Raw genomic sequence first — 14,456 nt, 5'->3', positions numbered from 1 at the left:
CTATTGTACTTCTGAAGAAAATTGGGTGTGGAAATTAGGCCATAAAGCCAGGGTCGGTATTATTGCAGCCTCACGTGCATGCAGAAAAAATGATTAATGGCCAGTGAGTGCCCAGACTGCTCCAAACTTAGTGTAGCCGACTTAAAGTGAATGCAATGAAATGCATGGTGGAAATTTTAAGGAGGTCACATATTGCACACCAAAACTTTGTATTCTTCTTGGGTTAAAAAACTACAATAGGAAATAGGAACTGGATTCACTGTGAATTTGGTTTTAAAATGAAAAGTTGCACAATATTATTTCAACTCACAGTATATATGAATGACTGTTTGAAACCACAATATCTTTATCATAGGCCTATGCAATTGTGCCATTTCTCCAGTAGGTGGTAGGTTTGTATAAGTAGTTAGAAGCCAGGCAGCGTTGACCCATATGTACAAGGATACCCAAGCACAGTAATTGTCCTTTCAGCTTTAATTTTGTATGAACCAAGTTTATTCCACACAACAAAATATCCTGGAAATCAGTTTGATTAAAAGTAGTGTAAAATACTATCTGTTTGATAACATTCAATTAAAATAATATATTTATTATTAGTAAATTCGGAATCAAATACATTTATAGGCAAACATGATATCTGGATCTGATGCAAGATGGCAACCAACAGTGACTATTTATTCCATCATAATAATAATACACTACTTGAGCACTACCAAGTACTCGAGCAGATGGTAGTATTATATGGTATTTTATGTTTTTTTTATTTTAAAATGACCCCATATAAATGCTATGGTTTCAGAATTCAGAGTTTCCGAATACAAGGTGTTGAAGAAAGGGCACAAATTAGTAATATAAGCAGAAGCTTTTCAAAGTTGACTCAAATAGACAAAATATCACAGTTTCAGTGTCTTAAAAGGATTCAGCAAAGATAAACGAAATTTCCTACATACAGTATGTAACAAGTAGAATCTAATATATTCAGTGTAATAGCCTGACTGTATTCTCTGTCTTTTGTAATTTATCAATGATTTATCAGGGATTTACAGTACTGAACCAAGTGAGCAAGATAGTGGTTGGAACAGTACTTTGAATGTGATATAACTGCAAATAAATGTATAGATTACATATTTTCATCTGTCTAAATCAATGCTAACTGATTTGGCATTTGGTCCATATACCCATATAATAATGAGAGAAGAAAAAAACTAAATAAGCAGTATGGAGTTTCTGTTTATATTTTGTGTTTTAATATGAATATTGCCCACAGATTCCCTTTTCTGCTGCTTCACATAGACATATTGATATAAATAATGCAAGCAATTACAATGTACTTCTGATAGAAAGTGCAGAAGTTGAACTAGTTATACATAATTAGTGTTATACCTAATTGCTTTATTCAGCAGTGCCCTAAACCATGTTTGGCTCCCCTGCGTTCACTTGACCACTTCTTTTTGAATAGCATACAAGTGTCACAGAGGAAAACTGGGGAAGGTAGGCACTGTACTAGGGTCAAATGCTGAAATCTACATGTGTGTATGTGTGCGTGTGTGAGAGAGTGAGAGAGTGAGAGAGAAAGAGAGATGGTATAATTTCAGAAAATGTAATCAAATTTGTCTTTACTTTTAGAAAAATTGCAATGTTGATTCTTTTCCATTTTTATAATATTATTTTCATTTTGATACTCTCAATAATATTTTAGCAGTATAAAGAAATATATTGCATCCATCAAATTATTCCTTGTGAACTCATTGGTTAAAGGCAATGATGATGTCTTACAATCAAGTTCTGCAGTAGCATCAGGTATTTATTTCTTGTTTCAAATAGATCTAATTTGTGGTCTGAAATTAATATGAATTCAAGTTCTCAAGAAAAGACTAGCCATTTCACGTAGGCCTTTAGTCTTTTGGACGAACCATATTTGCTGTAAAGGCAGGTGTTGAAACAGTGAGCACGAGTTATATACATACAATATGTTAAACACATGGCTTTGGCATACATATGGCTATAACTGCACATTTTATGTGTACAAATACTGCTACAGTGGGGTGCAAAGATCTGGGCACCTCTGGTTTAAATGTGTGTTACTATTTATACATGATCAAAAGCAAAACCTTGTGGAGTTAAATACAAGACCTTTCTTTTTTTACTATTTATAAAACTAAGTAAATAAAAAGGGCTCTGTGCAAAAGTTTGGGAACCCTTTTGGATTATTCTTTGTTACTTTGTAAGATGATTCCTAAGGCCCAGACCTAGGTGATTTACTTGTTAGGGCTTCAATGAGTCAGGTGAGTATAATTCCATTGCTGAACTTTTTATTCTGAAGTAATTCCATGCCTTCTAAAGTATCCAACTGCAGTGGGTGTTCTGTCTGGTTTGTTCATTTCCACCAAAAAGGCTACAAAAAAAACTCTCTCAGTGTTTAAAGCTACCTATTTCCACTGCCAGAAACATTATTAAAAAATGGAAGATAAATGGAACAGTTGAAGTCAAGGCAAGGTCTGGAAGACCAAAAAGATTTCAGATAGAATGGCCCGAGACCTGATGAGAAATGCTCAGAAGAACCCACACATCACTGCAAAAGGCTGCAAAAAAGAGTATCAGACACAGGCCTAGCTGTTTACAAGACAACAATACAACAAAGACTTACATGGCAGAGTTGCCAGAAACAACGTCCTCACCACAAATTTAAATGTCTGAAGTATGCAAGAGAAAACATTGAGAAGCCTGAAGCCTTTTGGAACAATGTGATTTTGGACTGACAAAACCAAAATTGAACTTTTTGACCACCATCAAAGAAGGTATGTTTCTAGTGAAGAACACCGTGCCGACTGTTAAGCATGGCGGTAGATCCATTATGCTTTGGGGTTGTGTGGCAGCTAGGGGCATAGAAAATATTGGCAGCTGGAAGGAAGAATGGATTCCACCAAATTTCAAGAAATTCTAGAGGCTTCCAGTTATAACAGTATAAATGTAATGCAATGCATGTAATGAATATGTTGCACAAATTCAATTGCATCCATTGGATACAATATTACATTTTGAATGATAAAGTACATCAAACAGTGTCACTTTTGACAGTACTTTTGATGTGCTTGCATAGTTGAATGTGGACATACTGAAATATTTCGTAATATGCACAATTTAGACAAACTTGGATGTGATATTTAAATACAATACCATTTTGAATAATTTTGCCAACATCAGGATTTATAAGCAAAGAGTGAAAGAGAGAGAGAATGGAAATGGGTCCCAGGCACTAGAATAGAACCACCCCTTCCCTTAGCACTCTTCTGAACTCAAGCAACCGAGCCAAAGCACACAAGGGTGCATCAGAGCAGAACATGGCGTCAAAGTCACAGTAGTGAATCAAAGCATATTCCATCAGAGGAGACGGGGATACTTCAAAGCGGACAGTATTGCGTTGTGCGTTATAGGACGCAAGAGTGTGTTCCAGCAGATAACGCAGCACCAGAGTAGACAGGAGTGCTTCAAAGCAGACGATATTGTGTCAATGGACACAGGAATCTGTCAAAGCAGACGGTATTGCATCAAAAGACGCAGGAGTGTGTCAGAGCGGACAGTAATGCGTAAAAGGAGGCAGGAGTGTCCATCACAGCAGCAAAGAGTGTGGAGGTGGAAGGAGTGTTTCAGCTGATGAAACTGCTGAGAGTTTATCATAGCAGACAGCTGTGCATCAGTGCAGACCGACCAAGTCCAATCACATCGCAGCGCATTGCAGGAGGCAGGAGATTGTCTATGCAGATTGCAGAGCGTCACCGCAGACTGAAGCATCTGAGCAGATGAGGGTGTCACAGCAAAAGTTTGTCAAAGCAAAAGAGTATGTCAAGGCAGAGGGTTTTGCCTGACTTGAAGAGTGAACGAAAACACACAACAGCTTGTCGTGGCAAGTGAGAGCATGTCATAACACACTAGCATGCCGTAACCAGCAAGTATCAAAGCAGACAAGAGGTTGTCATACCAAACCAGAAAGCAGCAGTGAGAGAACCGCATCAATCAAAGATGACAGAATACCGTGCTGCAGTAAAGTGTGGCTTTTGAAAGTGTAGAATGTCTATGACAGCGGAGAAGAGCTTACCAAGGTAGAGACCTGTCTGTCATAGAAAAGAGCATGTCAGAGTAACAAAGGAGCCTTTCAAAGTAGAGAAAAATGTCATGGGAGGGAACAGCCTGGGTAGCAGAGGCTAGCCAGTCGTGATTCAGAACAGTGCATCAGGTCGGAGAAGCACACATCATAGCAGATGTGCCCGATACGGCAGGCCAGTGTCTCTTATAGCAGGCTGCATGCCTGGTAGTTTCGAAAGAAGTCGTATATTTGCCAACAACATCTTGAGGAGAGATCCAATGTCAGCTGTACTGCTTATTGCAAGGGTGTGGATGCCACAGCAAGAAAATATGCACATTTCTTAGTTATTGTGATTTTCTAGAACATTTTTTCTGTGAGATTGTTGCCTTTATTTAAAAACCTTACAGTTTACAGGAATCATGACTTGTAGTAGCACAAAGAAATAAAGAGCTTTAATCCCTTAAGTTTCTGCCCTTTTCTTGACACAAGTTTGAAAATGACATACCAAAAATAAAATGGTTACTATTCTTGAACCTTTTTGACTACGGGCATAATCCTAGTCTCTTCTGAAAGGGAACCCTTTGACGTTTGTTTTCCAAGAGTCAGAATTACTCCAAACAATACTAAAACAAAGTTACATAAGCTCAAAGACAGTGACAGTGGAAGCTTTTTTCCCACTGAAACGATTTACAGTTTTTGACTGGATAAAGATTATTGTAGCTGTGGTTGGTGCGTATTGTAGAAACACAATGGAGCAACACTGGACAAATCCCCTTTGATATTGAGGACAAAAATTAGCATTCTGCATTGTTTAGGCAGTAAAAAAAAGAAGAAGACATTTGTAGACACGGAAACAAAATGTTATTATGGGTCTTATGAGGTATAAAATTCTGCATTTTGCTTACTAAACTATACAACACTTGTTATACTGAAAAAAAGTGTTTGCACTTCCCCCCACCTACCTATCACCCTCCCCCTACCTCTCTGTCTCATCCTCCCTCTCCTTGCAGCTCTCCTCTTACACACAATTCTTAAGAATTTTCTTACACACGGATGGGGGTTACACATTTTCTCCGCAACTACATTAGCGATACTGGTACAGTGACACTCATACTAAAGCTCATCATGTCCCAGAGAGCCTATACAAAACATAGATAATATTTCTATGTATAAGTACTTTTGTAGAAGTATACAACGTTGAAACGGACATCAACAATTATTTCTCCAGAGAAATTCTAAGTAAGCAATAGACATTCTATCAATGTTTCTCTGAGAATGAGAATCTATTATGGACCCTGAAAAGGACACTGACATTACCTTATTTCTTGTCGTGTGTGCATTTCCAAAATGCAGAGAAGGTGAGGGCCCCCACACCTGTTTTTACCACCCACATGTTACAAAATAAGGAACTTTTGCTAAAGCAATGGCATTTTAAATGGTATATCTGTTACCATAGTGATCGAAAATTGCACCTTGAAGAAAGGAATCAATGCAACAAACCCCTTAAGCGAGACTTAAAGATTTCATAACCTGACAGTAAGCAAAACTGTCTACTTGAAATTCCTTTGCTGTCTTAATGAAATTATTTTCTTGAATGAATTATGGGGTCCTTGCTCAGGTATGCTCAAGGTAAATACAGAACTTGTACATTGGGGATGTTATTTTGTGTAATAGTCTGAAATTAATATGAATTTTACATCCAGTTTCATCATTTGTGAGGTTTTGATATGAATGCGAGGAAGGCCTTTAACGCTTCCTGTGCTTAACCCCAGAGCATAACGGTATGTCGATTCTTATCTTTTTGATTTCTGCAAGGATTTTTTTAGTGAACAAAAAAAAAAACTGCACACCCTTGGACTCTTATGAAGCCACACGCTCCAATTTATGTCTCATACTTATATGTCGTCTACAAATGCAGGCTTATGGAGACAATACACATTGGCACATAAACTCAGTTGCCATCGGCATTCACATATACCAAAGCTGATATTGCTGCTGGATCCAAGACATAGTACACCGCTAGACTGGTCAGCACGCCCATATATCATTGGTCTGGGGTAATGAAGACCACCTGATAAAGATCACAATATGACACTTTTCCTTTTCCGCGTCAGCCGGCCAGCGAGCGGCTTACCCCGGCCGGCCTGGCTATTGATCGGACCTCCCCCTGTCAGTGAAGCAGTTAATGGGAATTCCAGGGGCAAAATGGAGACTGCGTTTTTTGTCTTCATTTTCATTTTCAAATATGATCCCAAGCCCTTTGTTCCTCTGACGGCCCCATCTATTACTCATTTTCTGTCTTATTGATGCTTATGAGCAGAGGCAGAGAATGATCTGCAAAAACGCTATTTAATTGGAACGGCGGTTGACACCGTGACCACGATTACCCATGAGCCATTGCCTCTCTGCACATTTTCTTTCTTCTTACGTCTGGGGGTCTCTCTCGTCTTTCCAGAGAGAAAATCATTCAGCCTTAATCATCGCATCACTGAAATATTGTATATCTGCCACTCATCGCTTTACCGCCTTTGTCCATTTCTCATCAGAAAATGTAAGGATAAATATCTGGCAAGATGGTATTTTGTGCTACACTCAGGTAACAACGTGCCTTGCGCTGTTTGGTATTCACCGTTTTATCTGTTTGTGAGTTTGCACCCGGCAGCTTAGATACACGCCACTGTGAGGGCGAATGCATACCACCCTGTTGTAGCAACCTCTCTCCCCCCCCCTCCACCCCCGGCACAATGTTGAACCTTTACCCTATTGTGTGGGAGTCGCAGGCCAGCCTGTTCAATTATAGGCCAGGCCTCTCAATTCATTTGTAAAGGGGACCAGGCAATCAATACAGTGGGGAAGTATTTTTATATATGCAGTTATTAACTCATAAGCTACAGTATTTCTCATTTCACGTCGGCAACAGCTGAGCTCCCTATTTTTCCCAGGGGACTCCTGCCGAGGCCATTATGAGAATCATAAATAATACGTGCTAATGAGATATGAATTGATTATGTGGGGAAAAGGTGACATTTCCATCCATCATTCTAAATGATGTTTAACAATGGATTACCAGCCAATAATTCCTCTGATATGAGATTAAATAAAATAGCAGGCTGTTTCAGCAGCCCCCCGCTCCAGGAGGCAGTAATAAATCTGCCCAATTACTGTATTACCAATCCGTTTTTCACCGCTAAGGATATTATTATTTCATTTAGACTTGTTCATGCATCATAGATTATTTTATTTTAGTCAGTCAATAAGAGGAACAGCAGTATTTTATTCAGCGGGCCACGGAGAAGTGAGCTTTGATAGAGTATGCCTAGTCTCGCGCCAGGAGCCTGCAGCTTTTGCGAAGGAAGGCTTCAGATCCACCAGTTGGGCCTGAAACCCATTATCAAAGCAGATTTTATGGAGGAGCATGTTGCCTCGTTGGTCTAATTAACTTTAGGCCTCTGACAGGCTTAAACAAAGGGTACTTCCTCACAAGCTGATCAATCGAAACTGAATTATTGGTTCCCATAAGACGATTTGTACAGCACCTCAATCCCGGTCCACGCCGAGAATTGGATAAGGGCGATTCTCTTTGGCCCACACTTTGCCCCCAGATTGGATTAGCTCCAACCATAGAGAAGATCTCTTGATTTGTTATTTCTGATTACAGACATAAAATCCTGTTCCTGGACACCATGGTGTTCTGTGTGTTTTTGTTGTTCTTTTTTTTGGGGGATTTGCTTTCATCCCCTATGCTGTAGTTTGGAAATGACTAGGCTAGAGTTAAAGACGCATTGAGGTATGTCACCTGAGGGTTATTTATGGATAATTGCATTCAGAACTTTTAACTATTGTGTGCACTGTAGGTTTCTGTTACAAATAAAGGACATTGCTAGGAGACTGTTTCAAATAATTTTACATTTCTTGTACTGCTATTTAAAATGTGTCAGAACTATTGAGCTGAATGTAACGTAAGAGGCCTCAATTTAGTGTTCTAATTGATGCTTTTCATAACATATAGTATACAGTATACAGTGTTACAATGTACAATACAATGTGTTAGTGAGAACAATATCTTCACGTTTGCTTATACTTGCATGTACTTAAGGCTTGAGCAGAAAATGGCGGGTGGTTATATTTGCTTCTGTCCAAATTGTATGATCTTCATACGATTCCAATGAATTTGAAAATAAAAGAAAACCTGCACATACTGCCAACGTACATTATGCTAAAATGCACTTATTTTAAGGAGGAATCCTTCATTCAGTGGTCCCCCGTTTCCATTCCCTTGCTTTCCCTGGTTATTTCACATGATGTCTGGAGCCTATGTGGGCGCTTGGCGGCCCACACATCAGGGCGAACACAAAAGCATGTCCGCGCCACTTCGCAGTCACATGAATCAAAGCAACCCCAGCCCGGCCCTGTCAATCCCCGCTCGGCCCACAAAACAGACAGTCCGTCAGAAGCACGGCAAGTCAGGGAGAACGGCCACACAGAATGGCCAATCTGGGTCAAACTTAGACCTGGGAAACAAATGCTTTCTCTAATGCTTACAGTACGCCCGTAGCACAAGCGTGGCATGCAATCTATGGCATTTGAGATCTAAATGTAGGTTTTGCTTGTGCTAAAAGTAACACAGAAGCAGACTGGATATACAGTAGATGTGCCTGTAGATGGGTGGGGGACCCCTGCAGGCAGTCAGATAGAACAGGATTAGCATCTTCACGGAACTGACCAAATATTACGGCCATTCAATCTTTTATGTTTACTGAAAGTTGGGGAATAATGTGGACGTTTTTTATTTTTTATTTTGTACATAACTTTATTTAAGCATCTCTCGATTTATACATACAAGTGAACGGCCTTCTAGTATTTTCTATAAGCAGCAGACCTATGTGACAAAGATCTACGTATATCAGCGGGATGGGGAAAAAAAAACAAATAACAAAAAAACCAATATGTCAAAACCCATGGGTGTGTTATTGCTCTGGCATATCTGTGGAAACACTTCTGGCCTGTTTTTGTTCTCATATGAAATCAGCTGTGATGGGAGCATTTGGGGTGGACAGCTGACACGTGTGCTTGACAGAACTGTAAACACAAGCCTTCCTCTTCTCACCCTTTTTGCAAATAAGCACCATAACCAGCTCCTCAGTGCTTAAGGGGGAGAGCTGCTTTTACTGGAACCAAGCCAGAGGTCAATGGGGGTGAACTCTGTATGCCTGTGTGTGTGTGTGTGTGTGCGTGCTTATGTGTGTACTGTATGTATGATAGGTGTACACATGTATATGTAAGGAATAACCCACAACAAGGTGTGTGTTAAAGCTTTTTAACACGTTGCGAGGAGGTGAAGAACCACCCGATGGGAAGTGGCGTGGGTTGCCTCTCCGAGTGGACCATGGTTATTTGAAAAACATAATAAAATATAAAGAGGGATTGTTTGTATTTTGGGGTAAATCAAATATACAACATACAGTGGACGTATTTGCTGGCTTTAACCACTTGAAGCCTAGGAGGCAGCATCAGCCTTCAATAGGTTACTGTTTGCAGCGTATGAGGTGACGCAGAATAATGTTAGCTTGACTACCATAAATGTTTGTCATTGTTTTGAAGTTAATGCTAACTAACGTTAGCTTCATTGTATGTCACTCTGGATAAGAGTGTCTACTAAATGCCTGTAATGTAATGTAATGTAATGTAAGCTTAACTAAAAATACAGTAAGAGCACCACCAGGTTACTTTTTAAAAATATAATTTGTTCTGCGTTGCAACTTATTAATAAGTTATAGGCTTCTTGTCTGCTTCATTCTAACATCTGCACCTCATTATTTTGGGTATGTTTTCAGTATTTTTGTTACTACAGTACTACGATGAAACCATTACAACCTTTTTGGTACCTTTATTTGTCATCACACTGTGTGATGGCAATATTTAAAAGATTGAAATGGCTGTTAATTACTTTCACCTTTTTGTGGATTCAGCTGTTGCACTTATGTAAAATGGAAAACATGGGATATGGATGAAATAGTATTGCTATTGGATTTAATGTATACTTACAAAATGGAAACGAGGAGTTGTACAGGTCAAGGATTATCTACAGTGTGGAACATGGGTTATTCCATGGAAAGGAGTGGTGAAAATGCAGAAATCCAGTTCTACCTTCATTTCCACAGACTCTGTCATGAGGTCACGATACAGGCAAGTTATTCTACAGGATGACCGTCGGGGGTGGGCAGGGGCAGAAGCTGATCCGTGGAGACCACGTGTTCCGGAACGGCAGTCCTTCGTACAATTCCCGGGGCAAAATGAGCTGCAGTACGCCAGTCGCGATTTCGCGAGAGGCGAGGGCTCCTCGCACGGATGGCAGGCTTCCTCTTTTCTCCAGGAGGACAATTAAATGTGCTCTGGATGGTCCAGTGATCCCACCTCCAATCCAATCTCAGGTGACCCACGTCTGAAAGACCCCATCCCAATCCCTCGCTGTCTTAATTATGCTGCTGGTTTCTGTGTGAACGTGTAATGGAACTTTGGTCGTCAAGACAGACAGCAACCGTAGAAGTTTGACAGTTGCGGTCACTACTGCGGAGCAATACTGTACCCGTATCGTACCAAACAGAATTGGCTATTCTAATGTCAATCTTAATTAATTATGGTGACAATTTTTTTATATGGAAGTTTATTTTAATGATATATAGAGTATATAATTAATTAATTTAAGTATTAATTAATTTTGAGTGCAGTCTAAGGAAGCTTGTGACATGGAACTTAAAATTCACTGACCCAAGCAGGCATGGTATAAAGCTGGTAGAAATCAGCCCTATGGTTAACAATGATAAATCTTTTCTATGGAAAACTGTGGGATACAAGTGTCAATCGGATTGTTTTGTGTCAACCATTTTTGTATCAGCCATATACAATAGCTATTTTTAAAATATGTCAATAAAATGATGGACAACGGATATACCGATAATGAGATAATTGCCACTATTATTCTCTCTATTATATGCATAATAGAGAAAATAATCTATCTGCATATATACATATAGCTGTACTTCAGCTGTTAGAAATACTAGATCAATTTGTGAGATAATTTCAATTAGGAACAATAACAAATTTACAATTAAACTGCGGAACCCGTGAAATCCGAAATGGCAGTTCTCCCATATGACCAGCGGACACACATTTATCATTAAGTCGCTTTGCATAGAGCTCTAAAAGACTCCCCAAACTCGTTGGAGGGAGGGGCCTTTGATTGCGCGCTAATTGCTTGGGCAAAACTAGCGGCGGAGCTGCCGTGGAGATGCTGCTAATCAGCGGGGATTAAAATACAATAGAAACCGGGGAGGCAGCTCTACCTCCAGCCTTCAAGAGCAGCGCAGGCCTTTTTGGCTTTGGATGGCAAGGAGTGGCTGTCACGGTGCCTGATTAATGACCCCAGTGAAACATGTCCAGCCATATTAGACTCCTATGTATCTACCACAGTCCACACGGACTGAGCTTTGTTCTGGGAGGAAATCGTGTCAGCAGCCACCGCCGCCGGCCCATAAAAAGATAAAGATTTACTGTCATCAGAGGCTAGATTAAAGTGCACAATGCTGACATTGATTTTTACCAAAAATTCACATTTTGGGAAAACTCATTCCAAGGCGGACCGAGATATGATCAGCTTATTTGGAAAGGGATAATATGGAATCTTCTACCGAATAGACTTTGAAAGAAGTAAATTGTAAATATTGATTTCTGAAATGAACTGTCAATCTTAGTTGGCGAGATTATTCCTATCATGGTGTTGGCGGCGATGAATTCAAAACTGCTGACAAAGTGGGGTGGATGGGATTTCTGTTAAGAGCAGTCGAGGGGGCTTTACTCAGTAGAGCCTGGGTAATAGTTGTTCAATTTTATCAGATAACAGCCGAGATCTCATCAGCGGTGAAAAATGAAATGAACTGTGACTCCAAATCAGGATCCATGCTCTTATCCCACAAAAATCATCAAATGGCGGCTGAGGGTTTTCTATTATTTCAGGTCACCTCATTATTGGGTAGCACAGAGGCTGAATTGGCATGAACAAAGCAGTCTTTCCTGTGTCACCCTGGGGTCAAGTCTGAGGGGCAGTTTGATAGGCTACAAACGTGTCTGGGGTTATCCTATTACCACTTAAGAGCTATGTCGAAAGGTAGCAAATCTCAACCACTTGTTATCCTGCCCTGTGCTTTTTATTGCATGCGGGATATCCATTATTTCCCCATGTGGACGAATATAATTCATCTTTCCAGTAATTGTTGAAAATAGATTTTTTGAGGGTGCGATGGGAGGGGGGGGGGCATCTTTTGCCTCTTATGTGTCCCCCATAAACCAAAGGCCACATCACCTGGAATTTCAAAAGGCACGTAAGTACAAGCACACTCACACACACACACACACACACACACACATAGATATGAAATCAGTGGAGAGTTCTTAAAAGAAGGTTAGAATGGTGCAGTACAGATGCTGGACCGGGGAAGGGAAAAAGACTCAGTCTGCAATTAAAACTTGTGAATTATTGATATCTCTGAGGGGAAAATGGGAAAAAATAGATGAAGGAAAGAAAAAAAGACCATGCTCTTATAGTTGGAGGGCCTAATAAATGTCTTGCAGAGTGACTTCCTGTTGAATGGGCAGTGAATAAAATATTCTGTGTAAATTATGTGCACGCTATGCCACTGCAGTAAATCAAACAAAATTCTATCAAGAATAAATGTGCTTTTGTAATCTCTAAGTAATTATATTTTGTTCCTCCCTTTATATGCCTAGTATTGATCTACGGGGGGAAGGTGGTTCAATACTGGTAGGGCCAGACCACTTGATAGATATACCTGGGAGGAATGACGTTGGATAGAGCAGGAAAATTTGTTAAGCACAGATAACAGCGAGGGGGGATGGAGTGGCTAGACACCCGTACAGATAATCCCCGCAATGTTGCAATTAAAAGTCTTTCTATAATTAAGTAGAGATAAGTAAAAAAAAAAAAAAAAATGAAGACACTGGAGTAATGTGCATATTTATTCCTATTAATTGACTTCATATAGCATAATTAAACATATTATGTTAAAATATTTTAACAAAATATAACACTATTTGCAATGAGATTCAGCACTGTATGATTGATATTTACTGTAGACATGCAACATCTATTGTAATTATGTTTAGTGTATCAAATGACCACTACTACCACTACTAATACTGCTACTACTACCACTACTACTACTAGTAATAATAATAATAATTGTTGTTTTTAAGCTGTCTTTCCATAACAAAACATTATATATCTGTCTGCATTAAGTGTTATTATGAGCATATATCCTTCCTTATTCCTCCCATAACTGTGAATAGCATAAAGACAGAGGGCACGGCGTCAGGTTTGACGATGTCGTTATATTTAATGGCGACTCTTAGCATGCCTGGGTATGTCAGTGTAAAACACATAAGCAGGAAGTGCGTCTCCCAGAGGCAGGCTCCTGTCAGCCGTGACGAGGGATCATTTGATCCGGTCCCCGGACCGTTTTTAATGCACCGTGACACAGCTGTTTAATGCGCTGTTATATGGGCACAGGGGGCCTCGCAAATAATAAAAGAGGAAAAAGATGGACCTCTCCGCTCGTCGGACATATACATACTGTAACAGTACGCTGGGGTTTGACGGACTCCGTGTTTGGTTTTAAACCATCCCTGGTGGACGATAAAAAGCGCCCGTCCTCAGTCAATGTCATCCGTCCTCCTCTTCGCCGCCCGGAGCCCGAGGCTGGTTTGTTGGTGCTGCAGCGATCACGTGGGGTTTCCCCACTGCACCCTCCCCTCAAGGGGGTCCAGACCTTGACAAGATGTGCTATGGACATGTCTTCAGTGACATGGCTTCAGAGTCCCCGGAAAACAAGAATTTGAGCACAGCTCCCAATGTTTAAAGTCGAATTGAGAAGATATATTTTTACAGTGAAAGGGTTATTCGTTCATTAGGGAAGGGGTCCCCGGCCAATTTCTACCTCAGCCAACATTCTGAGAGGCATACAAAGTGATGAGCCGGTGTTGGAATTTTCATTTCAAATAAAAAGGCTGTTTCTTTTTCTTTTTTTGAAGTTCTATGCTCATTGATATTAGTCAAATATGACAGTGACCCATGTTTGTTTTTTGTTGCACACAATAGCTTAACTAGACTTTTTTGTTGTTGAATAAAAACGGACAGATCCCTCTTTCCTCAATAGGGATTATATTTTTCATTATGGGTAAATGCTGATGAAATCAATGTCCATTGTTTCTTACATTTTCCAAGTCTGAGGCAAGCATCTTCTATCCCACAGACAGTGTTACCGTAACAGGGAACATGTCAGACTGGTGATAAGCCGTT

This window comes from Conger conger, chromosome 1 (genome assembly GCF_963514075.1).
Source record: "Conger conger chromosome 1, fConCon1.1, whole genome shotgun sequence".
Classification (NCBI taxonomy): domain Eukaryota; kingdom Metazoa; phylum Chordata; class Actinopteri; order Anguilliformes; family Congridae; genus Conger; species Conger conger.
Note: the sequence above shows the minus strand (reverse complement) of the source record.